This window comes from Mirounga leonina, unplaced genomic scaffold (assembly GCF_011800145.1).
Source record: "Mirounga leonina isolate KUSES-001 unplaced genomic scaffold, KU_Mleo_1.0 Mir_260, whole genome shotgun sequence".
Lineage (NCBI taxonomy): Eukaryota > Metazoa > Chordata > Mammalia > Carnivora > Phocidae > Mirounga > Mirounga leonina.
The window spans coordinates 1280159-1305670 of record NW_023270642.1 but is presented as its reverse complement, the minus strand read 5'-3'; the positions used below and the strand labels follow the sequence as shown (position 1 = coordinate 1305670).

General features: G+C 37.8%; 1 long non-coding RNA gene across 1 annotated transcript in view; it reads left to right on the top strand.

Annotated features, from left to right (window-relative positions):
* The first annotated feature begins 15476 nt into the window (after positions 1-15476).
* Positions 15477-25512, top strand: part of LOC118026622 — a 50267-nt gene continuing 40231 nt past the window's right edge. The window contains exon 1 of the long non-coding RNA XR_004683633.1: positions 15477-15507. This is a non-coding gene — a long non-coding RNA (uncharacterized LOC118026622). The remainder of the gene's footprint in view (positions 15508-25512) is intronic.

Below are 25512 nucleotides of genomic sequence, written 5' to 3'. Positions count from 1 at the left end.
CCTCTACTTCATCTTCTACCAAGCATTTTTTCCTGAAGCTATGTCACAATTTATAATGGAGCTTGATATAATTTTAAATATTTGATGGATTTTTAATTTTTAATTTTTCAATAGTTTATATATTATGTAGTAAAATATTCGAAGCATATAAAGGATATACGGATATACATGAAAAACAAACCTTTCCCCATCCTTTGCCCTCAGTTTCCAGTTCTCCTTTCCATGAACCAGGATTCCTTACTCCTTGTGTATCCTTGCAGATAAACAGACATGTATATTTGCATAGTATTGATGCTTGCTCCTCCCCTTCACACAAATAGTAGGTACTTTCCACACTGCTCTCTATTTGGTTTTCCTCACGTATCTATATATCTCAGAAGATGTTCCAAATCATTATATAAATAAGTACAGTCTCATTTTTATAGCTGCACTTTATTCCATAGAAATACCATAATTTAGCCAACCAATTCCCTGTTAATGAACATCGATGCTATTTCTAATATTTTGCTATTGTCTTCCATTCTGCAATGACTATCTTCATATGTTTTTGTTCATATGTCTTTGTGCACATAGGTGAAATTATCTCTAGGATAAAGTCTCAGATTCAAATCGCTTGGTCAAAAGAAATAGAAACACGCTTCAGTTTTGATAGGTGTTGCCAAATTGCCCTCCAAAGATGTTTCCTCAAGTTACACCCACAGAAACGTGATTTGAGAATGTGGGTTTCTTTTTAAAATGTGCACTGTCTAGAAAGAGAGGTAAACTGCTCAATATTTGCCACTATGTCTTGCAATCAGCAACTAAATGAATCTACCAGACACTAAATATAATTACGAGCCCATTACAGTTACTACTGAAATTAGTCAGTATAATGCTTCTTCTCACCTTCTCCAGCTGATTAAGTGTATACTTAATATCCATGCCTCAACTTGCAATCTTGAAAGTGTTTAGTGGGTGCACACAGAGCATTTGACAGCTATGCTCATCAACAGGAGAGAGTCTATGTGTTTTAGACAAATAAAGGTCAGTGTCTTAAGCCCGATGTTTTGTGAGACAAGTGTTTAAACTGTGATCTTACATCTTAAAATTCAGTACAATATTAAACATGATGGTGAGTTCAGCAGGTGTTTGCTATTCCTGCCTAGAACTGTCTACACTTTTGATGTTGACTCATAATCAGATCATTTAGACGCAGCCTGAAACAATTCTGTCTGCTTTTAACATGTCAGTAAAAAATAAAAATGGTTTCAACTTCTGATTTTAGAATTAGGGATGTTAGTTTCGCTATTATTATTAATGGAGTAAATATTTTATAATGAATTCTGTATACATAATTATTTTTACCTATTTGGAAAAAGTTCCTTTTTTCTCTTTGATGGGTTACAACCAAGCCCACCATCTTCTCTGAGTGCTGCGGTGAATTCTTGTACCTTACTTTGTCGATCTGGCTCAGTGCTTTCCCCTCTCTGGACATCAGTCTGCCATCTACATTTGAAATCAGTGTGTTCTTGATAGAATGTAGCAGCTTATAACACAAGAACCTGAGGGTGTGAATCAAGAAATTCCAATTACGTAAAAGTAGCAACATGCAAAGAATTCATTATAAAATATCTCCATCAATAAAAATCTTTAACATTCTTAACTCTAAAACCAGAAGTTGAAGCCATTTTTATTTATTTTCTGACATATTAGAAGTAGTCAATATTGTCAGTGAAACTTCTGTTTCTAAGTGTCAAATAAGTGGTCCTTACAAATGACAGTAGAAATGATCCATAAAATCCCATAAAAAGGCATGATAATGATTCTTTTCTTCTTCTATTTCTGTCCTTTATAACCTGGTTTCTTTCTTACTATTTCTTCTCCTCGCCTTATAATTTAATTAGTCCCTCTTCACTTTCTAAACACTCTGGCCATCACAATGAAGTTGGACATCTCCCAAATTGATCTTGTCTCACCCCCAACCAGCTTCCTCTCCAGAGTTCCCTACATCAGTGAGCAGTGTCACCACGCATCCAGTGGCACCTGAGAACACTTTCTTCTCCCTCCTCTGCCTTTCCTGCACAGCCCATCAGTCACCAAATATTGATGTTCTACTTCTTAAATCTCTCAAATCTATCCACTTTTTTCCATCTTTACTGCATTATCTTAGTCTTACTGGACATAGCCTTCTAAATGTTATCCCCTCCTTTACTCTTGTTAATTTCTAGTTACCGTTGTACATAAAGAATATATGAAACAAAAGTTTGTGAAGAATTGGACATCGGGCCACCAGACAATAATAGATAGATACAATTGAGACACAGGAAACAAATAAGGTGAGTCTCAGAATGACCTAACTTATTAGCATGATGCAGGCAGGGGAAGCCACGTGGAGCCTTGTAGTCTTTCTGAATTAAGTGAAGGGGAGCTGGGAGCACAGGAAGATCGAGGGAGTTGGATTTCATACGACAGTGTTACAGAAGAGAGAGCTGCAGAGAGAGAAAGCTCTGGAGAGTTGCTGGGTGTTCTCCCCAAGTATTCAGCTGAATAGTGATGAGTGTATGTCTGTAAGGAAACTACCCATGCTTGGGGAAGATCTAGTCAAAAGGATGAGAATGAAATATACCCAGAGTTCAATTAGGACCTACAATAATGCCCATTCCCTGCAGTCAGAGTAGAAAACCTCATAATTTATGCTTCATTGAATAGAGTACCAGAAGGGTATTTTCTAAGTAGCGAGGAAAATTCTCCCTAGGCATAGTGCTCCTATGGTTCTGGTTTTGTAAGAACTGGTCCTGCCTAACAATGTTTAAAAGCAAGACCCAAGAGAATCAAACTATTTCTGAGTAATTTGATCACATCCCAGGAAAAACAAACGAACAAACAAACAAACAAGAAAACATATAAGATTATAGAAAAATTCAGCAGCCGATAATGTAAGAATCACAATGTCTGGTATCCAATCACAAATTACCAGGCATTAGGAAAAAAAACACCACCACCACCACCACCAAACAGGGGAGTACAAAACATGAGGATAAAAATCAAAACTGACTCAGAATTGATACTTATGATAGAGTTAGTAGGCAAGGGTAATAAAATAGTTATCATAACTCTATTTAATGTGATCAAAAAGCTAGAAAATAAATGTGTTATGTAGGGATACAGAAAATATTTTTAAAAAGAACTAAATCAAACTTGTAGAGATGCAGCCTACAATGTCTGAGATGAAAAATACGCAGGATGTGGCTAGCAGCAGATTAGACATTGCATAATAAAAGGTTAGTGAACTTGGAAACATGGCAATAGAAATTATTTAAAATGAAACAAAGAGAAAACAGTGAAAGGAAAAAAAAAGAGCATCAGTGAGCTCTGGAACAATTTTAGTAGGCCTAATATTGTGTAATTGGTGTAGCACAGAAAAGTTATTTGTAGAAATAATGGCCAAAATATTTCCAAATTCGATGAAAAATATAAACAAATGGATCCAAGCAACTTTAAAAACAAGAAACATGAATAGAACTACAAGTCCCATCATAATCAAATTGTTTAAATCCAGTGAAAAAGAGAATATATTAAAAACAGCCAGAGTAAAAGGCCACATTAAATGTGAAGAACAAAGGAAATCTGTTTTCTCCCCAGAAACAAAACAAGTGAGAAGACAGAGGGCCAACATCCTTAAAGTTCTCAAAGACAAAAACTAAAATGGAGTATTTACCAGTGAAAACACCATCTTTGAAAGATAAAGGCACATAAAACTTATTCAGACAGTCAAAGCTAAAAACACTTATTAGCAACACACCTACACTGGAAGAAATGATAAAGGAGGTTCTTTAAGCAGAGGAAAGTGACTCCACATGGAGATCTGTGTCCACACAAAGAAATGAAGAGTCCAGGAAATGGCAACTCTGTGGATACTATAAAGAGTTTTTTCTTCTAATTAAATATCTTGAAAAGATAATCAACTGCTTAAAGCAATAACAGTGTATTGTGGAGGGTACATAATATATAGGAACAAAATGTATGATGGCAATAGCATGAAGGCTGGGAGAGAGAAATGGAAGTATACTGTTGTAACGTTCTTATACTATATGGGAAGGGTAGATTAGATTCTGAAAAGGTAATGATGTATGATGTATACTATACTATGAACCCTAAAACAATTACAAAATAATGCCACAGAGAGTTATAGTCAATAAGAAAACACAGGGGGTAAATAGAATCAATAAAAAGTTATTCAATCCAGGGACTTCTGGTTTGGCAAATTGGTATAGACTCATTTGTCCCTGTTAGGTACAACTATAAACCCTGGAGATAAGGCAAGAGGCAACCAAAGGAGAACTCTGAATGGTAGAAAAAGGAAAGCAACAGATTAGGGACCTCAGCACTACAGGAAAAACAGCATCAGGTTGTTTTATAATCCCCCTGCCTAACAGAAGATGGTGACTCAGGCTTGGCCTTTTCTGACCCCCAACCTCGGATAGGTAGCTTTAAGTAGGCTCATTTGTCTCCTGGATTGAATGAAAATCCTGCCAGCAACAACAGGCAAGCTCAGCAACACAGCAAAGGGGATTGATTGAGAGCCCTGCTAATGATAAGTGTTTAGGGAAAGTGTTCACCTTCTCCTCAGTGGGAACCCAAGACTCCTTTCTCTAACCAAACAGACTGGAAGACATTAGCAAGGGGGATCCCACTCTAAAAAGTGGCTGGCCCAGGAGGCATTCTCTAGACCTGAGACTCCCACCTTTCACCAAAGACATTGAGTGGCTGGGTGGCACTAAGAAAGGAGACACACCACAATAGGGACCTGGTTCAGGAAGTCTCCTTGTCCTCCTGGACAGATAATCCCTTTCTCCACCCAGAAACACTAGCTACTCTGGCTTGAGTAAACTACACCCCATCACCCTAAGCAGTACCAGCAGAAAGAAAACAGCAGACAAAATAGCACTCCATGGCTCTGATAATTATGTTATCATTGGAACCAAAGCTTATAAAATCAGACCAGGACCTGTGTGCTAAACCTAAATATGGTGACTGCCTGCTATCATAAAAGATCTAAATAAGGCCCAGAGTCTGCTAACATAAAAGCCCAAATGTCCAAGATAAAATAAAAAATCACCTGTATACCAAGAGTTAGGAATTTTAAGACAGGCATCATAAAAATGCTTCACCAAGGTATTATAAATTCTCTTGAACCAAATGAAAAAAATAGGAAAATCTAAGCAAAAAACATTAAAGTGATAAAACAAAAAAAGAACCATTATGTAGAGCTACATAATGCAAAAAGAGAAATGAAAAAGAGCTGGATGAGCTCAATAGTAGAGTGGATATGACAGAAAGTAGGATCAGTGAAGTTGGGGACAGGTCAATAGAATTTATTGAATTTGAACAACAGAGGGAAAATAGACTAAGCAAAATGAATAGAATTTCAGGGACTTATGGGACAATAAAAGAAGATCTAACATTCATATTAGTGGAAACTCAGAAGGAGAAGAAAAAGTGAGTGTGACCAAAAGAGTATTCGAGAAAATAATGGCTAAAAGTTTTGGCAAAAGAAATACCTACAGGTTGAAGAAGCTGAGCAAACTGTAAATAGTATAAACTAAAACAAACAAACAAACAAAAAAACCCCATGTAAGACATATTTCAAAAAAAATTTTTTTGAAAACCCGCTTGAGAGAAAAAACACGTTACCTACAAGGAAATGCTGATTTGAATGACAATGGATTTGTAATCTGAAACCATGGAGGCCCAAAAGAAGCAGCCCCATATTTTTCAAGTGCTGAAAGAAGAGAACTGTCAACCATGAATACTTTGTGGGTGAAATTATCCTTCAGGAATGAAGGGGCAATAAACACATTCTCAAATGATGAAAGAATGCGAAGAGCAGAACTGGATGGACATACAATAGACCATCTTTCTGTTCATGACTTTTATAAATCAAATTTAATGACTTAAACAAAAATTGTCACATCACCTGATACTTAAGATAATGACACTTAAAAGCCAGTAAGGTCAAGGGACCTAAAGTTTCTAAATTTCACTGGAAGTGGATAAAAATGTTGACAGGAATAGATGAGAATAAGGTAGATATATCCACACAGAGCTACTAACAAGACAACTATACAGAAAGCACTCAAAAACACTATAAACAGGGGCACCTGGGTGGCTCAGTTGGTTAAGCATCTGCCTTCAGCTCAGGTCATGATCATGATCTTGATCTAACATAATCAAGCCCTGCATCAGGCTCCCTGCCCAATGGGGAATCTGCTTCTCCCTCTGCCTTCCCCCCACACCCCCACTTGCCCTCTGTCTGTCTCTCTCTCTAATGAATAGATAAAATCTTTAAAAAAAAAAACCACCATAAATAAATCAACAAGAAATCCTAAAGTTAATTTGGGTAAGAATCCAAAAGAAGCTTCCATGATATAGCTGCTATATAAAAACATGCCCAATTCAGACAATCAGAGAATTTTATGGTTGGAAGATCATTTAGTTCAGTGTTTCCCAATCATTAACATGTATTTTATTTATTTATTATTTATTTATTAAATAAATAAATATTTGTTAAATATTTACTTATTTGTCAGGGAGAGAGCACAAAGCAGGGGAGTGGCAGGCAGAGGGAGAAGCAGGCTCTCCGCTGAGCAAGGAGCCCGATGTGGGACTCGATCCCAGGACCCTGGGATCATGATCTGAGCCAAAGGCAGATGCTCGACCAACTGAGCCACCCAGGCATCCCATTATCATGTATTTTAATCACTTGGTGATCTTGTTGCAATGCAAATTCTGATTGATTGGGTCTTACATGGACCCTAAGATTCTGTGTTCCAAAAAGCTACTGATCCAAGGACCATGTTTTCAATAGCAAGAATTTGTTTCAATCGCTTTTTCTAACATGAGGAATAGATGGCCTCTCTCCTGACTTTTTAGAGCATTGCAATGACTCTAGAAGGCCGGAAGCCACTGGACCTGAGTTCTATTGATAAAAATCCTTCAAACACTTGTCACAGAGATCTCTGCTCTAGCCTTGGTTGCTGCCTTTCCCGTGTCATAGTTTTTAATATTCTTTCAATTCTGAGATTGTACTGAAAAATCCCTTTCAATTAATTTCTTTCTTTTTTGCTGTAGCTATCCAGAGTCAGTTTCTGTTGCATGTGGTCAAAAGAACCTTCACTAAGAGAAGATGTGTGTTGGACTTGAGTGCAAAGAAACATCCATATTTCTAACACGAGAATATGAATTACCCCCCCACCCTGCCCCGCCCCGCAATTGAGATCTTTTCTTAAAAGTTTACACAAGCCCACTGGCGACTCAGAAAAATTCCTCTCCAGCATGACCTCTCCCCTCCCCTTCCAGGCTCCTATCCAACTTCCTACTTGATCTCTCCATCTGAATATCTAATAAACATCTCAAACTTAATATGTCCAAAACAAAACCTAATCTTCTGCAGCAAATGGCACCAGCTTTCATATAGTTGCTGAGATAAAACTCTCGGAAACATGCCTGATTTCTCTTCTTACTTTCCCAAATCCAATTGCTCAGTAAGGTCTATCAGTTCTACCTTAAAAACATAGCCAGAATCCAACCACTCACCATCGGAACCACTTTATTCTCCTTGAAACCACCCTTGTCTCTCCCTTAGAAAACTGCGATAGCCTCCTAATTACACTTTCTGCTTCTACTGTAGCTTTGCCACATGGCAGCCAGAGTGATTATCTTAAAATGTAAACCAGACCATGCTACTTTAATGCTCAAAACCTGTCAGTAGCTTCTCATCACACCGAAAAATAGAATCCAAAGATGCTACCATGATCTACAAGGCCCAGTGTGATCTGACCCTTGACTGAAACTTTCACTTCACTTTCATCCACTCTCTTCCCTGCACATCTTGTCTAGCCACGCTGGTCACCTTTTTACCTCTCCACCTGGAAGAGGGGCCTCAGAGGGCAGGGATTTCTTCTGTTTTACTCATTGTTGTATTTTCAAAGCCTAGCATAATGCCTGACACAAAGTAGGTGTCAATTAATTGTTCTTAAATAAATGAGTAAATTTTAAAAATACTGACTCTAAAGGAAAGCAGAGAAAAGGGGACAAGGGAAGAAAAAATAGATGGGACAAATAAAAATAATGAGATGTAGATATAAGTTAACCATATCTATAATTACATTAAATCACAATGGACTAACACTCCAACTGAAAGATAGAAATTGTTGGATGGAAAAACAAACAAACAGAAAATAAGAATCACTACATGCTGTGTGCAAGAAATGCAGTTCAACTATAAAGGTACAATTAGGTTAAATGTAAAAGTATGGAAAAAGATATATCATGCTAACACTAATCATAAGAAAGTTTCAATGGCTATATTAATATTAGGCAAAGCAATTTTAGAGCAAAGGATATTAGCAGTGATAGAGAAGTTCATTTCATAATGATAACAGGGCCAATTTATTATAGAACATAACCATGTAAGTGCTAATCCATTTAATAACAGAACTTCAAAATATAGGAAGCAAAAACTAAAGGACACAAGGATAAATAGGTAAATTTTGAAGTGTCCATAAACAGACCCACACATATATGGTCAATGAAGTTTTGACAAGGTTGCAAAGACAATTCAGTGAAAAAAAGGATAGTCTTTCCAACTAATTTTACTGGAACAATTGGATAACCACATGTGCAAAAATGAATATTAGTTCACATCTTACATCATGTACAAAAGTCAACTCTAAATGCATCATATAACCTAAATATAAAACATAAAATTATAAAACTTCTAGAAGAAAATTATTATCTTCATAGAAGAAAATCTTTGTGATGTTTGATTAGGCAAAGAGTTCTTGGGGCACCTGGGTGGCTCAGTCAGTTAAGTGTCCAGCTCTTGGTTTTGGCTCAGGTCATGATCTCAGGGTTATGAAATTAAGCTCTATGTTGGGCTCTGTGCTGAATGTGGAGCCTGCTTAAGATTCTTTCTCTCCTTCTCCCTCTGTTTCAATGCCTTCCCTCTCCCTCTCAAGGAAAAAAAAAATTCTTACATATAACATCAAAAATACAATCCGTACAAGAAAGTATTTTGATAAATTAGATTTCATCAGTTTAAGAACTCTGCTCTTTAAAAGAACTGTAAAGAGAAGGAAAAGGCCATTGATGGGGAAAACATTTGTAAATCACTTATCAGCTAGGATGCTTATATTTGGAATATATAAAGAAGTTTCAAGACTCAGTGATAAGGAGATAAAGAGCCAAAAACAAAATGAAGAAAAGATGTGAATAGACATTGCACCAAAGGAAATGGGTGGTAGATAAGCTCATGGAAATACACTGAACACAGGGAAATAAAAATTAAAACCACAGTGACATATCACTACACACTGATTAGGATGTCCAAAATGAAAGAGACTGATGATACCAATGTTGGCCCAATGTTGGAATGCTCACATTCTGCAGGTGAGAATGTAGGTGCATACCCCTTTGGAAAAAATCTGTCTGTTTCTTAAAAAGTTAAAGACACACTTACTAAATGATCCAGCCACTCTTCTCCTAGAAATGAAAATATGTCAGATACAGATTTATACACAAATGTTCCTGGCAGCTTTATTTGTAATAATGTCAAACTGGAAACAACTGCAGTGTTCCTCAACAGGTGAATAAGTAAATAAACACTGATATCTCCATTCAATAGAATGCTGCTCAGCAATAAAAAAATACTTTATCAATATTTGTGAGAACATGGATAAATCTCAATATAATTATGCTGAAATACTTATATTGGACAAAATAGACTTTAAAACAAGGACTGTAACAGGAGACAAAAAGGCACTATTTAATAATAAAGGAGGCAATCCAACAAGAAGATATAACAATTATAAATACTTATGCACCCAACATGGAAGCACCTAAATGCATAAAAGTTAATAACAAGCATAAAAGAATTAATTGATAGTAATACAATAATAGTAGAGGACTTTTAATACCCCATTTATATCAATGGACAGATCATCCAAACAGAAAATCAAGAAGGCAACAGTGGCTTTGAGTGACACACTGGACCAGATGGATTTAACATATATTCAGAACATCCCACCCTAAAACAGCAGAATACACATAATTTTCTAGTGCACACGGAATATTCTCCAGAAAAGATCACATATTAGTCTCAACAAATTAAAAAAGATCAAAGTCATACCATGCATCTTTTCTGACCACAATACTATGAAACTAAAAATAAACCACAAGAAAAAATCTGGAAAAAGCACAAATAACATGCTACTAAACAATGAATGGGTCAACCAAGAAATCAAAGAAGAAATAAAAAATTACATGTAAACAAATGAAAATGAAAACACAATGATCCAAAATCTTTGGGATGCAGCAAAAGCTGTTCTAAGAGGGAAGTTTATAGCAACACAGGCCTACCTGAAGAAGCAAGAAAAATGTCAAATAAACAACTTAATCTAACACCTAAAGGAGCTAGAAAAAGAAGAACAAACAAAATCCCAGACCAGTAGAAGGAAAAAAATAATAAAGATTAGAGCAGAAATAAATGATATAGTTACATAAAAAACTAATGATGTAATGTATGGTGATTTATATAACAATAGAAAATTAAAAAAAAATAAATAAATGATACAGAAACTAAAACACAAAAAAACAAAACAAAAAAACCCCAAAAACCAGATCATATTGATGAAACTGGGGGCTGGTTCTTTGAAAAAATCAATAAAATTGGGACGCCTGGGTGGCTCAGTGGGTTAAGCGTCTGCCTTCGGCTCAGGTCATGATCCCAGGGTCCTGGGATCGAGTCCCGCATCGGGCTCCCTGCTCCACGGGGAGCCTGCTTCTCCCTCTGCCTCTGTCTCTCTCTCTGTCTCTCATGAATAAATAAATAAAATCTTTAAAAAAAAAAATCAATAAAATTGATAAGCCTCTAGCTAGACTCTTCAAGAAAAAAAGAGAAAAGACCCAAATAAATAAAATCACGGGGGCGCCTGCATGGCTCAGTTGGTTGGGTGTCTGCCTTTAGCTCAGGTTGAGATCCTGGGTCCTGAGATCAAGCCCCAAGTAGGGCTCCCTGCTCAGGGAGAAGTCTGCTTCTCCCTCTGCCCCTCCCCCCTGCTCTCTCATTCTCTCTCTCTCTCTCAAATAAATAAATAAAATTTTTTAGAAAAGATAAAATCACAAAAGAGAGAGGAGAAATAAAAACAAACACCACAGAAATACTAACAATTGTAAGAATATTATGAAAATTATATGCCAATAATTGGCCAACCTAGAAGAAATGGATAAATTCCTAGAAATAAATAGCCTACCAAAACTGAAACAGGAGGAAATAGAACATTTGAACAGACTGATAACCACCAATGAAACTGAATCAGTATCAAAAGCTCCCAACAAACAAAAGTCCAGGGGCAGATGGCTACACAGGCAAATTCTACCAAACATTTAAAGAAAAGTTAATACCTATTCTCAAACAATTCCAAAAAATAGAAGAGGAAGGAAAACTTCCAAATTCACTCTATGAGGTCAGCATTACACTGATACCAAAACCAGATGAAGACACAACAAAAAAGAAGCCAATATCTCTGATGAACATAGGTGTAAAAATCCTCAACAAAATACTAGCAAACTGAATCCAACAATACATTAAGAAAAATCATTCACCATGATCAAGTGGGATTTATTCCCCAGATGCAAGGGTGATTCAGTATTTGCAAATTGATCACAGTGATGCATCACATCAATAAGAGAAAGGATAAAAACCATGTGATCATTTCAATAGATGCAGGAAAAACATTTGACAAAGTACAATATCTATTCATGATAAAAACCCTCAACAAAGTAGGTTTTGAGGGAACATACCTTAACCTAGTAAAGACCAAACATCATACTAAGGAAAAAGACAAGGATGTCCACTCTCACCACTTTTATTCAACATACTACTGTAAGTCCTAGCCACAGCAATCAGACAAGAAAAAGAAAAAAAAAGGCATCCAAATTAGTAAAGAAGTAAAACTTTCAGTATTTGTAGACAACGTGATACTATTTATATAAAAGCCCTGAAGACTCCACCAGGAACCTGCCAGAACTGATGAAATGAATTTAGTAAAGTCACAGGATACACAATCAATGTATAGAAATCTGTTGCATTTCTATGTACTAATAATGAATCAGCAGGAAGAGAAATTAAGAATCCAATCCCATTTATAACTCACCATTAAAATAAAAAAATAAATTGGAATTGACTTAACCAAGGAGGTGAAAGACCTGTACTGTGCAAACTATGAAACACTGATGAGAGAAATTGAAGATGAAACAAAGAAATGGAAAAATATTCCATGCTTATGGATTGGAAGAACAAATGTTGTTAAAATGTCTATACTACCCAAAGCAATCTACAGATTTAATACAATCCCTACCAAAATATCAACATCATTTTTCACAGAACTGGAACAAACAATCCTAAAATTTGTATGAAACCACAGAAGATTCCAAATAGCCGAAGTAATCTTGAAAAAGAAAAACAAAACTGGAGGTATCACAATTCCAGACTTTAAGTTATATTACAAAGCTGTAGTAATCAAAATAGTATGATACTGGCACAAAAATAGACATATAGATCAATAGAACAGAATAGAAAATCCAGAAATAAACCCAATTATATTGTCAATTAATTTTCAATAAAACAGGAAAGAATATCCAATGGGGAAAAGACAGCCTCTTCAAAAAATGGTGCTGGGAAAACTGGACAGCTACATGCAAAAGAAAGAAACTGAACCACTTTGTTATACCATACACAAAAATAAATTCAAATGGATTAAAGACCTAAATGTGACACCTGAAGCCATAAAAATCCTAGGAGAGAGCATAAGCAGTAACTTCTTTGACATCGGCAGTAGCAAGATTTTCCTAGGTATGTCTCCTGAGGCAAGGGAAATTAAAGCAAAAATAAACTATTTGGGCTACATCAAAATAAAAACTCCTACACAGTGAAGGAAACAATCAACAAAACTAAAAGGCAGCCTACTGAATGAGAGAAGATATTTGCAAATGACATAGCCAATAAAGGGCTAGTATCCAAAATATATAAAGAAGTGATATAACTCAACACCCCCAAAAACAAATAATCCGATTAAAAAATGGGCAGAAGACACGCACCAGCATTTCTCCAAAGACATCCAGATGGCCAACAGACATGAAAAGATGCTCAACATCACTCATCACCATGGAAATGCAAATCAAAACTACAATGAGATACCACCTCACACTTGTCAGAATGGGTAAAATCAAAAACACAAGAAATGACAAATGTTGGCAAGGATGTGGAGAAAAATGAACCCTCATGCACTGTTGGTAGGAATGCAAGCTGCTGCAGCCACTGTGGAAAATAGTAAGGAGGTTCCTCAAAAAGTTAAAAATGGAATACCCTGTGATCCAGTAATCACAGTAGCAGGTATTTACCTAAAATATACAAAAGCATTAATTCAAAGAGATACATGCACCTCTATGTTTATTACAGCATTATTTACAAAAGCCAGATTATGGAAGCAGCCCAAGTGTCCATTGATAGATGAATGGATAAAGAGGATGAGGTATACATATACAATGGAATATTATTCAGCCATAAAAAGAATGAACTCTTGCCATTTGCAATGACATGGATGGAGCTGGAGAGTATTATGTTACATGAAAGAAGTCAGTCAGAGAAAGACAAACACCGTATGATTTCACTCACTCGTGGAATTTAAGAAAACGAAACAAATGAGCAAAGGGAAAAAAGAGACAAATCAAGAAACAGACTCTTAACTCTAGAGAACAAACTGATGGTTACCAGAGGGGAGGTAGGGGATGGGTGAAACAGGTGATGGGGATGAAGGAGGACACCTATCATGGTGAGCACTGACTAATGTATAGAACTGTTGGATCACTATATTGTACACCCCAAACACTGTATGTTAACTATGCTGGGATTAAACTAAAAGATTTAATTAAAAAACCCCAAACAGCTACTGTTACTTGCTAAGTAAAATGAACACTATGGCATTAGAGACAGAACTAGAAATCCAAGATTCCTTACCTTCGGAGCTGAGGTCTTCTCACTTCATAATATGGTTCTTTATTAAAATTCAGACAATTTTGATTTTATGTTTCTCAAGATCAACAAGAAAATATATTTTAATTATCAATAAAGGTATGTTTCAGATGTCTTAAGACAGCTCCATGTTGGTCTTTATGGATTCAAATACAACATTTCTAGTAAAGGAGTTTCTCTCAGAAATAGAAAAAATATGCTGAGTGGAAAAAACTCAACAAAAAAAGAATTCATATTATATAATTGTATTTATATAAGATTCTAGAAAATACAAACTAATCTATAGTGAAATAAAGCAGATCAGTGTTTGCCTGGGGATTGGAATGGGATTGGGGGAGGGGTGGGGTAGGAAGAAGAGATTACAAAGGAGCATAAGGAATTGATCCAGGGTCATGAATATGTTCATTACCTTGATTGTGGTGATGATGGGTATTACATAAGTCACAACTTATCAAATTGTGCATTTTAATTATATGCAGTTTATTATATGTCAATTATACCTCAATATATATTTTTAAAAAAGGAAAATAGGATTTGACTTATTTGAATGTTTCATGTGCTGCCATTTGACCTACAACATATAAAACTTTTCATTTTTTTTAAGGCTGTGTGTCTTTGACTATAATACAATTATATATTCCTGAAAGTATCAGTGGACCAAATTTATAATCTTATAAAATATACAACCAAAGAGACCTTAGGAATTCTGTAATAATTTTTTTTTTTTAGGTGAAGAAACAAGACTGAATCGGTAAAATGATGTGCTCCAACTTATGTAAGAATGCAGGCTGTCTAAACTAGCTCACAAAATGAAAGTTTGGGTTTCCTGCCACCCATGAAGCTAAATCACACTGACATTTTAATAAACGGTCAAAATGTTGCATTCATGTGGTCTCAAACTTGACTGGCTAGTAGTAAACCCACTGGTTGAAAAATTTAAACAATTTCTAATCATTGTTGAGTATAGCACAAAATAACCAATAGTTTCATCTGACCATAAATCTCAATCAAAATTTTGTTGTACATCCTGTAGCCCATATTGATGGCTTTAAATGGAATGCGTTTAATATATTTAGTATTTGCTTCTGTGTAAATTAGAAAAAGGCATACTCTCCTCAGGATTCTTTACTTTCCACTTGCAGAAAATTGTCACAATAAGCTGTTTTTAGTTTGTTTAAGATCAAAAGACTTTAATTCCATCTGCTGGAGAATGGTCGTAAGAAATACCAAGACTTTTTCAACGTGAATGGCACCCTACAGAGTTTTGCAAGGATCGATCGAGGCCCAGATGTACATTTATCAGAAAAGAGAATTTACCACAAAGTTATTAGATGTATAACTGCTATAATTTCAAGCAAAATGTTTCAGTATTATTAACTTTGAAATTTTAATCTTGCTCAACTGGTAAACAGAAGTGTATTCTCTTGTGGATGTGTGTAAGTACCTTTTAAACTCATTTTATTTACACTGAATTCTTTTGGATGTTTGGGAGTTAGAGACAAGACTTATCTTCATCTTTAGGAGAAAGTTGAGTATGTAAGTAAACAGGCTCAATTATATTTTAGAAAAATTTTTTTGCAGCAATACTCTTTCTAGTTTAAGATGACTAAGGATGAGGTAATCGTGGCTCAGCAACATGTTTTAGTTAAGACGGCACTCAAGAGAATTTCATTTGCTTTCCAGCCCCACAGTTGGGCCAAGAAAAGTAATTACAGTGATTAATAATAATATTTGATTTTCAAGTCCCTGAGCCCACTCCTCAGAGCTGGTATTATCTGGGGGCAGAGAAACAAATTGCAGGAAGGAAATGAGAAGTATGTCCTACCATTTGAATTCTTAAGCATTACATGGTCCCAGAGCTGCCATTGCAAACCCTGTTTGTGTCACCCCATGAATTTTTACACAGGATTTTCAGCATCTTGTTTTCCTGGTCACCCTAGAACTGAGGGCAGAGCAGAATTGATGTTTTCACTCTTTAGGGAAACATTTTAATTAATACCTCTTTAAGGAGCCCCTCCTCCTGTTTGGAAATGCTGTTAAGAAATTTGCAAGTGGTGATGGAGAGCAGATTTAAAGGAATCAGGGCCCCTGCTTTGAAAACCAAAAAAAAAAAAAGAAAGAAAGAAACAAAACAAAAATAACACATCTTTTGTCCTTAAAAGGATCTCATGTTCTTATTTCCGGCAGGATTCTGATGGCCAACACAAGGAGAGTTCTACGATACCCAAGGTTTAATATAAACAAATAAATGAAAAGAGAGAGAGAAAAGAAAAAAAAAAAACCTGCCCAGGGCAGGGCTGGGTTTCAAGACTCCAGTAGCCTTCAGCTCAGCCACTACCAGGAGAGGTTGCTATGGGAACCATTGCAAAAGATTAAATATATCAAGAGTACATGATTGTGAGAAATGGGTGGGAAAGGGAATTATATTAATGTTGAAATGATGGTTCTTCTATTTGTGGGGTTTTCACATTTTTTTCCCTAAATCACATACAAAAACTCCTTCACAAACAGAACTCATTAACAAATAAGTCTTTGCTGCATGCTAAACATAGAGAAAAAGGAATGTTCATATTTCACAGTGAAAATTAAAGGGCTATGATTTTTTGCCGTGCTTGCTTGTTTTCTAAGCCCAGCTTCGCTTTTGCAGTAAACTCTACCATTTTGCCTGGCCTGGTAATATCATCTTACAGGGGTGCGTTTGCAGAGGGGTCTGGAGCAGTTCAACATGGGGTTCTTTGCTCTTTTCCTCTCATCCTGTTGTATGTCACATATACCATATTTATTTTGTCTCTAGGATCTGGAAAAAAATTTTAACCCTCTTGCTTATTATAATTCTCCTTAGAAAAAATTACCAGGACAGTCAAACCTAGGAAGTAAATCCCTTAAGAAAGTTCCTTAAAACAGTAAAAATGCTGTGATTTAAATTCAGTATTCACAAAAATTCAGAATCTTTCAAAAGAAATTTTCTTTTTCTTCTTCTTATTATTGTGAAATTTTCTCAATCCATGAGAAGTCAGTTGTTGAATCTTACCTTGTCAATGATCAGAAAGATTCAGTAACTGATCCTGGAGTTCTGGGCACCCAGAGACAGAACTGAAACTGCACGTACATGGCCAGTTCATTGTTTTGTCCTTAACCACATTGCCCCTGTCCCCTGTTAGAAGAATTTATTTATTTTAAGAAGTAGGATTAAAATGAGAAAAAAACCATTGTGTCTTAATTTTAAATCAACTGTTCAGATGAGCTAGGTTTCTAAAGAATTATGGGAAAGTAGTTCCCTCTTTTGCAATTATTATAGGTCATGTTTCAAAGCAAATCTCTGCCAGGAACATATTGCACTTTTTGGTTTACTCTGCTTTTTCCCACAGCACAGAACTTCACCCTTTATTATTATTGTCACAGTTGGCTGAGGAAGAGCTGTATGTCCAATAAGATGATGATCTCCGAAGATTTATTTTATACAAAAACATTCTGTTTTAGAGAAGTAGTCTAACAATAAGAAATTCATTTTTATTTTTTTAAGAAAGTTATTTTTAAGAACTATAATATCTATCACATATAGATAGATCTAACTTGAGGTTTTTAAATTTAAGGAGTAGGCTATGTGTTCATGCTTTTTAAAATATGGTCTCACTTTATTTCAAATCCATAAATTTCTTACTTAAAAAAAAATTAACAACCAGGAGGAGGAAGAAGGAACATAGTAGACAGGAGGGAGCTGTGGGCCCTCCCCTTCCTTGTGGCAGCCCCTCAAGTTTGGGTCTCTGGAATAGATTGGACCCCTGCGGCAACCCAAGGAGCTTGAAGGCCTTCCTTAGCCCAATGCTGCTCTTTGGCTATTTTAGAAATATGGTAGCTGTGGCGGCGGGCATCAACGACTGGAATTTAGGAGCACCTGGGTGGCTCACTTGGTTAAGTGTCCCACCTTATCTCAGGATCGTGAGTTCAAGCCCTGAGTTGGGCTCCAGGCTGGGTGTGGAGCCTACTTAAAAAAAAAAAAACAACAACAAATAAAACTGGAATTTAAAAGACTAGAGATGATCCCCTGGGTGGGAGATGAGGTATAGTATCTTTGGAAGATTTGCATGGAAAACATGAAAAAAGATATTTTTGCTGGAAAAAAATGATCACCAAGTTTTCTCCTGTTAATCAGTAAATAACACTAAACAACAGCAAGCAATACCAAACCTTACATGGAAGAAAGGCCACCAGTTGCTACTTGCTTCTCAGACAAAAGCATGTTGACCATCTTCTTTTGAAGCAACTCAAGAACGTAGGCTTTCATCTGAATAAAGGCTTTTCGTATTTACAGACCACGTAGCTCACTAGCTAAGGGGCACTGCAAACAAACGCCTCCATCTTACCTACCGTTTGGGAGCTGGCAGAAAGTGAAGTAACTTTGGGTAACCGATATCCCCTTTATTTAATAGCTGAGGATCTTTGAGGGCTATGGCCAGTGCCAGAAACGTTCCCTGAATCAGGAGTCACCAGCCTTGCTCCCCTGTCCCCCTTTCACGAAGCACTTTTGTCTTCCCAGCACCAGAAACATGCCCATACTTAATTTAAGAAGATGAGAGTTTGGTAATTAAATTAATCCTACCACCACCCTTTGCTGTAGGGCTTTGACAAGAGCATATTAAATGTACACACCTTGTTCCTTTTATAGATTTGTTCTAAATGATCTCACTGTGGAAGGAAATCAAATGCAAAGTCATATTTTAATGCATTTAAGACTAGAGGTTTACATTCAACAAGCTTCTGTTTCATTTGTGGGTATTTTCCTCCTGAAGTGCTGTCAATTGCCACTTCATTTGAATCTTTTCAAATGCAGCTTGGCAGTAATGCTGACCACATCAATTTCATATTCTCTTTTGTCTGACTCAAGGATATCAGACACTGCTTCATCTTAATGAGGTCTAGTTCTACTCCTATTACCAGGCTATTTTCCTCTGATAAATCACAGTGTCTGGTGGTGTCACTGCACCTGTAATAGCAGGCAGGTGAAGAGTGAATGATGTTCCTGAACCCCCATGCCTCTTTCCTCACTGAGCTATTGCTCTTATGCTGAAGCTGCCTGGTCTTGAGATCTTGAGCAAATTCCTATCCTGTGGATTTCCCTGTGTCATGAATAGACTTGCCCTCGCAGAGGCTCTGAGTCATGGTGTGAAGCAAGGTCTCCTTAAGAGAATACAACGTGAAAGGTTTTCTGCTTCCTGTGAAGGGTCAGATATGAAAGCTTTTCTCTTTGGTTTTTAAGGCGTGACAAAGCAGGCCAAAAAGTCTGTCTTCCTCTGAAAGGATTGAGTTAAACAAATGGGAAATAATGAAAAAAAATCTTACTTTCCTGCATAATGAAGCCAAGAGAAGATACTGAGATGAACATTTACCCATTCATTTGTTTTTCATTCATTCAATATTAATTGATCTCCAACTTTGGGAAAGACATTGTTCTAATTGAGGTGAGGAATACACAGTGGATTGGTCTTGAACGCGAGGTGGGATCCCAGAGAGGTTTCCCCAGAGGAAACAGTGTGAGCATTGACAAAGCTACGGGAAAGTGCAGAATTTGTGAGGGACAGGGATGTTTGAGAAAGCAGACTGAGATCCAAAGATGTCATAATTTATTCCGGTAGGTAAAAGAAAGCAAGACTTTTAAAGTCAGAGGTGTGCTTTAGGAATCTAAATCTTAATTCTATCTAAACTATTCCAAGTTGTCCTGAGATGTCTTCCCAAGGTATTCCCAGACTGAAGGAGATAGAGAAGCAACGATGACCTGACCGAGGGCCGTGGCAGGGAGAAGCTTCATGAAGACTGAGAAAGGGGATTAAGATTTCAGAAATATCATTAAGAGGACTGCATTTTTAGAAAGCTCCCCAAGTGGTATGCAGGAGGAGGATTATGCGACATCGTTCCACATGTTTCAAAGGCTTGTTTTTGAGATAATAGTTTCTGGGAGGACTGCCTGAAGGACAGGCAGTCCATTCATTTTGCTAGATACACAAAATTTGCTTCTTAGATAAAACCAGACTAGTGTACCCTGATTTTCTGGAAGGCATTATTCTACCACCTTGTGCCGTTCTCTATTGAGCTCTTCTCTAGGGTTCAGCCATTGACCTACACTGAGGAATGTATAAAACTCAAGTTTTTAAAAGTCAATATATCATGTAGGAAAGCTACTGAGAAAATTATAGAGTGTTTTCCCTATATTGACCCATGTAAAATTTTTTCACCAGATCTTACTAGTACCAATACCAGGACCAACTACACTTTTCCGGAGCAATTTTTTTTTTTTTTAAGATTTTATTTATTTGAGAGAGAGAGAATGAGAGAGAAAGAACACATGAGAGGGGATAGGGTCAGAGGGCGAAGCAGACTCCCTGCCAAGCAGGGAGCCCAATGCGGGACTCGATCCAGGGACTCCAGGATCATGACCTGAGCCAAAGGCAGTCGCTTAACCAACTGAGCCACCCAGGCGCCCCAAGCAATTGTTTTTTTAAAAATACTTTCAGAGAGGGTTTCTTTCTCTGGGTTGGTTGCTAGAAAATGCAGATTCCAATATGCAGCAGACTTCTAGTGAAGTATACTTATGGCAATTATTTTTTCTTTTTCCTCATTTTCTTGGCTTCATTTAAAAAGTATTATATATACTTATGTAAGTCACATCAAATCATTGTAGGGTAGGGGTAAGAAGTGACATAAATAATACCTAAAATAGGGATTACAGAAAACACTTAGTCTTTCAAAAGATTCTAGGTTAAGAGTTGAATTGTCTCTCTTTTTTTCCCCAAGGGTGGAAGCTCTGAGTCATAGTATCATTGATTTACTGGAATATCCAGCAGAAAAACAATATTTAAGAAAACTTCTAGACTTGTAGAGAGCCAGTTATGTTCCAAGCTCATATTGTCTCTTGGCATTGTCTTATGTGACCAGTTTCCAGATAGTTATTTAAAGAAGGTTCCCAAACATAAATATCAACCAGGGAAGAAAGGATTTGGCAACTTTGGAACTTAGGAATTCCAAACAAAAATGAGGATAGGACATTATGTTCTTAAATTTTCTGATGCAGAATTTCTGATATCAAGAGCTATAAAATAATACAAATTTGAAAAAAGGTGTGTCTCCTTTCTCACATACACACAGAGAGACATGCTTTATACTTCCAGGAGAATAGGTCCATATTATATATATTTAAACTAATTTTCCTCTTATAGGCAAATTTGATCAAAACTTTGCATACACAATTTCTCCTGGAAAATATAGGCATTAATCCCAGAGTCAGATACATCTGTAAATAGTTGAAAATCAAACAGTTCATGCCACTTACACTGCCAAAGTGACACCCCATTTAAATTTTTCATAAATGTTTTCCAGATTTGCAAATCCTCTTTGATGTTTTACATTTAATGAACAAGTGCTGAAATGGTTTTACAGTGGAAGCGAGGCTTTTCAACCAATAGCTAAAGTGGCTGTTCCGCTCAGATCACCTGGAGACACAATTTTTTGATGGCCAATCAGAATATACCTGTCTGGGAGTCATTGACTTTTTCAGTTGAAAGTATTGTTTATATCCCTGCAATTTCCCTTTGAGAGTGCCTGATCCCATCACCACCAAATCAAGTTCAACACCCAACAAAGCCAATGTGTGGAACAATCTCAGGTCTCTTTCCGGAGCTAATGTGATTCTTGGTTCTCTTGACAGGTGTGCAAAAGTCTCCAAGGACTTTTAATAGGCCTAGCTATAAGCCATGGCTTACAACGAAGGGGAAACAAAAATTTCTGTTATTATACGCAGGGATATCTTGATTTGTCTTAAAGGCTGAGAACATGAAGAAGTGGAATAACAGAATAACATGGGTTTCCATTAATTTAGGGAAGTGTTCAAAAAGCTGTGAATATATTTGAACCAAACTTTTCCCAATAGGACCCTTATGACAGAGATGGTTCTATCACACAGAGCCAATACCTGGCAGTTAGCCCTCTCCGCTAGTTCCTGGGAACATGGGCTCCACTGGACAGAACGATGCTTCTCACCTGCGAGCAAGTCAACATTATTTTCTACCATGTGGCTTAATGGAATATGCCATTGCACTGCCTGGTAAAGGGACACAGAGGCTGAGTTTCCTCTAATATTTCCGTCTTTAATATCAACCAAGCTTTCTTGCAAAAATGTGTCTATCTCCAGCACTGGCAGCATGGACACCACCTCGGGGGTTGTTAGACATACACATTTACTGGCCCCAGCCCAGACCTACTAAATCAGTTTCTGGGGCTTGAGGCCCTCCTCCACCCCCACTGCCCCATGCGTGACGACAGGCGATTCCGAAGGATGTGGAATACCGACCAGAAGCTGCCTTTTACTCCCTGGGCTCTATAACCCTTTGGTTTGGTCTCTGCCAGTGCCTTGATTCCAGCTGTTCTCCACACGGAACCCTCCTTCACAGACCGCCCCTGGTGACGTCATTCAGCTTTTGACTCGCACTGGCCGACTTCTCCCACCCTACCCACAGTGCACTGTGTCCTCCACTGTCTCTCCCTGACACTGGGAACACTTTATGGTTCCCTTTTTGCTACTGAGGGCCGAGAAGAACACTTGACTTCTTTCTTTTTATTTCTCAAGTTGTCCGTGCCACCCACTTAAGTGGTCTTTTGTCATTTATTTTGTTCCTAGTCACAGATTTGGGTAACTCGCCTCCCCAAAGGTGAAGGCGGGGTCATTTTCCAGTTTAAAAACAGCATGAAAAGAACCTTCTACACTGCGCACAGTTGTGCTAGTAACTCTTGACAGAGACCGGGGTCATTCTTCCTCTGGCTTCTGCCCGGGTGAGAGTGGGGAAGGGAACTAGACGAGGTGCATATTTTCCATTCTGAGATCCAAACCACTGGTCTGGTCTTCGCCACTGCTCACTGTGGTGGAACCAGTTTTCCCGCTCCTGCCAACATTCCTCGTGGCTTTAGTGTATGTGTGTCTGTGCCTGCAAGTATAAATATTGGGTCACAAAATGGAGAAAGAAATAGTAAACCCAACAATATCGTCGGTGAGCCTTCCTGATGTACATGCTGAGGCTAGCAGTTGAGTCTTCAAAAGTGAACTCTGGGGGCTGTATAGGATGTGGCTGGATTTGGAAGTGAAGGCTGTTTCCTGGACCTTTCATGAGGACCTTAAATTCGTCGTGGTAATATAGAGGGCTTCCAAACAGTTTCTGGAGGATCTTAAAAAATTTACCCCCTAAAAAAAACTTTGGAGTAAGGTCAAAGGGCTAACTGCATTCCCCCTTTTGAATATACAAATACAAGAATTTATTTCCCAAGAGCTGGCTTTAATTATTAGTCATATGGGAGATTTGGGATCCTAACTCGGGAATCAGGATATTACGTCTTCTTTCTATCAGACTGTTTTGAGCCTTAACAGACTGATCCAATTAATTGCTTCTTCCCACTTATTGCTGCCTTTTGTGAGCCATTATTCTACCTCTTTTGAACTCCACTTCCTGCTCACCACTCAACCTTCACAGTCGCACGCAGATATTCTTTTTTTCCCCCTTCCCCTTTATCTTGAATTCTTTTGGTTTAAATATCTTTCCAAACTCTTGAAGAAACACTTGAATTGCGTAACGATGTCACCTGTGTGCTGTGTTTCCCAGAAAAAAATGTGTCATTCATTGCAACCCCAGTGCTAACTTTCTCTGACCATAATTAGCTCATCCGCCAAGTGCAATTAAAACTGTCATCTTATTGGAGTCACAGAACAGCTCTGTAGCTGATCTTACCTACCTCTGCCTGCGAGCTTTGAAACATGCTCAGCCCTGTGTAATCTTTTTCAGTACAATGTTCCTATCCAGCCTGGAAGACAAGCAAGTGCTTGGAGGTATCTCCCAACCAATCGGCTTTGTCTTGACACCTCTCCCTTTGAGCACGAGAGCCATCTTAGAGCTGATACCACAGATGATATGCTACTTATTGTCGTGAGTAAAGGATGATAAAGAGGAAGGTTTACTGTTTTAGGGCTCTTGTCTTAGTCTGTTCAGGTTATTGTAGTAAAATGCCATAGACTGGGTTGCTTCTAAATAACAGAAATTTATTTCTCACAGTTTTGGAGGCTGGAAATCCAAGATCAAGGCGTTGACAGATTTGGTTTCTGGTGAAAGTCTGCTTCCTAGTTCATAGACGATTGCTTTCTTGGTGCCTCACATGGCAGGAGGGGCAAGGGAGCTGTTCCCTGAGGCCTTTTTTATAAGGCAATTTCTCCGGTTCATTATGACTCCACCCTCAGGCCCTACTCCACCTCTCAGAGACCCCACCTCCTAATACCATCACATTGGGGGCTAGGTTTTAACATGAATTTTGGACAGGCACAAATATTGCATCTATAACAGCTGTGTATTAATATGAATTATAGAGAATTAATGGATGCTCTAAGTGTAAGTCTTTAGGTAGAAATGTGTTTAAAAATTTGAGGAAACCATGAACAAAACTAAGGAGAAAACAAAGGAAAAGATGCTTGTAACTGACCCCCAGAAGCTTCTTGATGGTGAAATGGAGGGGGGCCCAAGCCACACGCATAACCACACATAAGCCAAGTGGGACCTTCATGATCCTTCTCCTTCTCCTTTCAGTGTCTTACCACGGCCATTCCAATCGAATATGGCCTCCTTGGGCCCCTCAAACCCCCTCCTCACGCTGTCAACTTTAGATACTCAGTCATCAATGACTAAGGACTTAGTGACTATATGCCAGTCTCCTTTCTCAGAGTTTTGCATTTTAAGAAGAGAGTTCTTCTGTCTGGAGGCTTCATGAAGGCAAGGAGCTTAGATCTATAAGGGGTGCCCATAAATATGTGTTGACTGATTGTTGCAGTTGTGAATGCTTACTCTTCAGGTCTCATCATGGGCTGCCAGGAGAGTTAATGTGATGTGGGGGTGCAGGTAGGACAGACCAAGGATCTTTGGGGTGGATTTTAGCTCATACCTAAAATGGAGAAACTGACTCAGTGTGCCAAGGAGTGGTAAGCTGCCCTTGGTATGAATTACCCTGGGAAAGGGGAGTTAGCTTTGGGAATCGGGTGAAGCAGCGAGGAAGGGAAAGGGACATCCTATAGAATTCATGCTTGGCTTCCTCCCGTCTGCACTTCTGCATTTTGTCATTCTGTTCAGCAATGGTTTGGAAATAGAGAGGGGATCCACACTGGGGTTGGGGTGAGGAGTTTAAGAAATGGAAATACGTTTCTTTCTGAAGTTCAACCTCCAAGCTGGTTATTCTCAAAATCTCACTGGCTTGCAGTTCACAGCTCTACCTCGCTGCCACCTTTGTAGCCTCTTTAGCCCACGCTGGCCAGGCTGTTGGCAAGCTGCAGAGAAGGCCCACAGAAAGCAAAAGGCCAAGAGAGTCCTGGGTCTGGAAGAGCCGCTACTCTGTGCCAACGAATGAGCACCAACCAGGGCTTT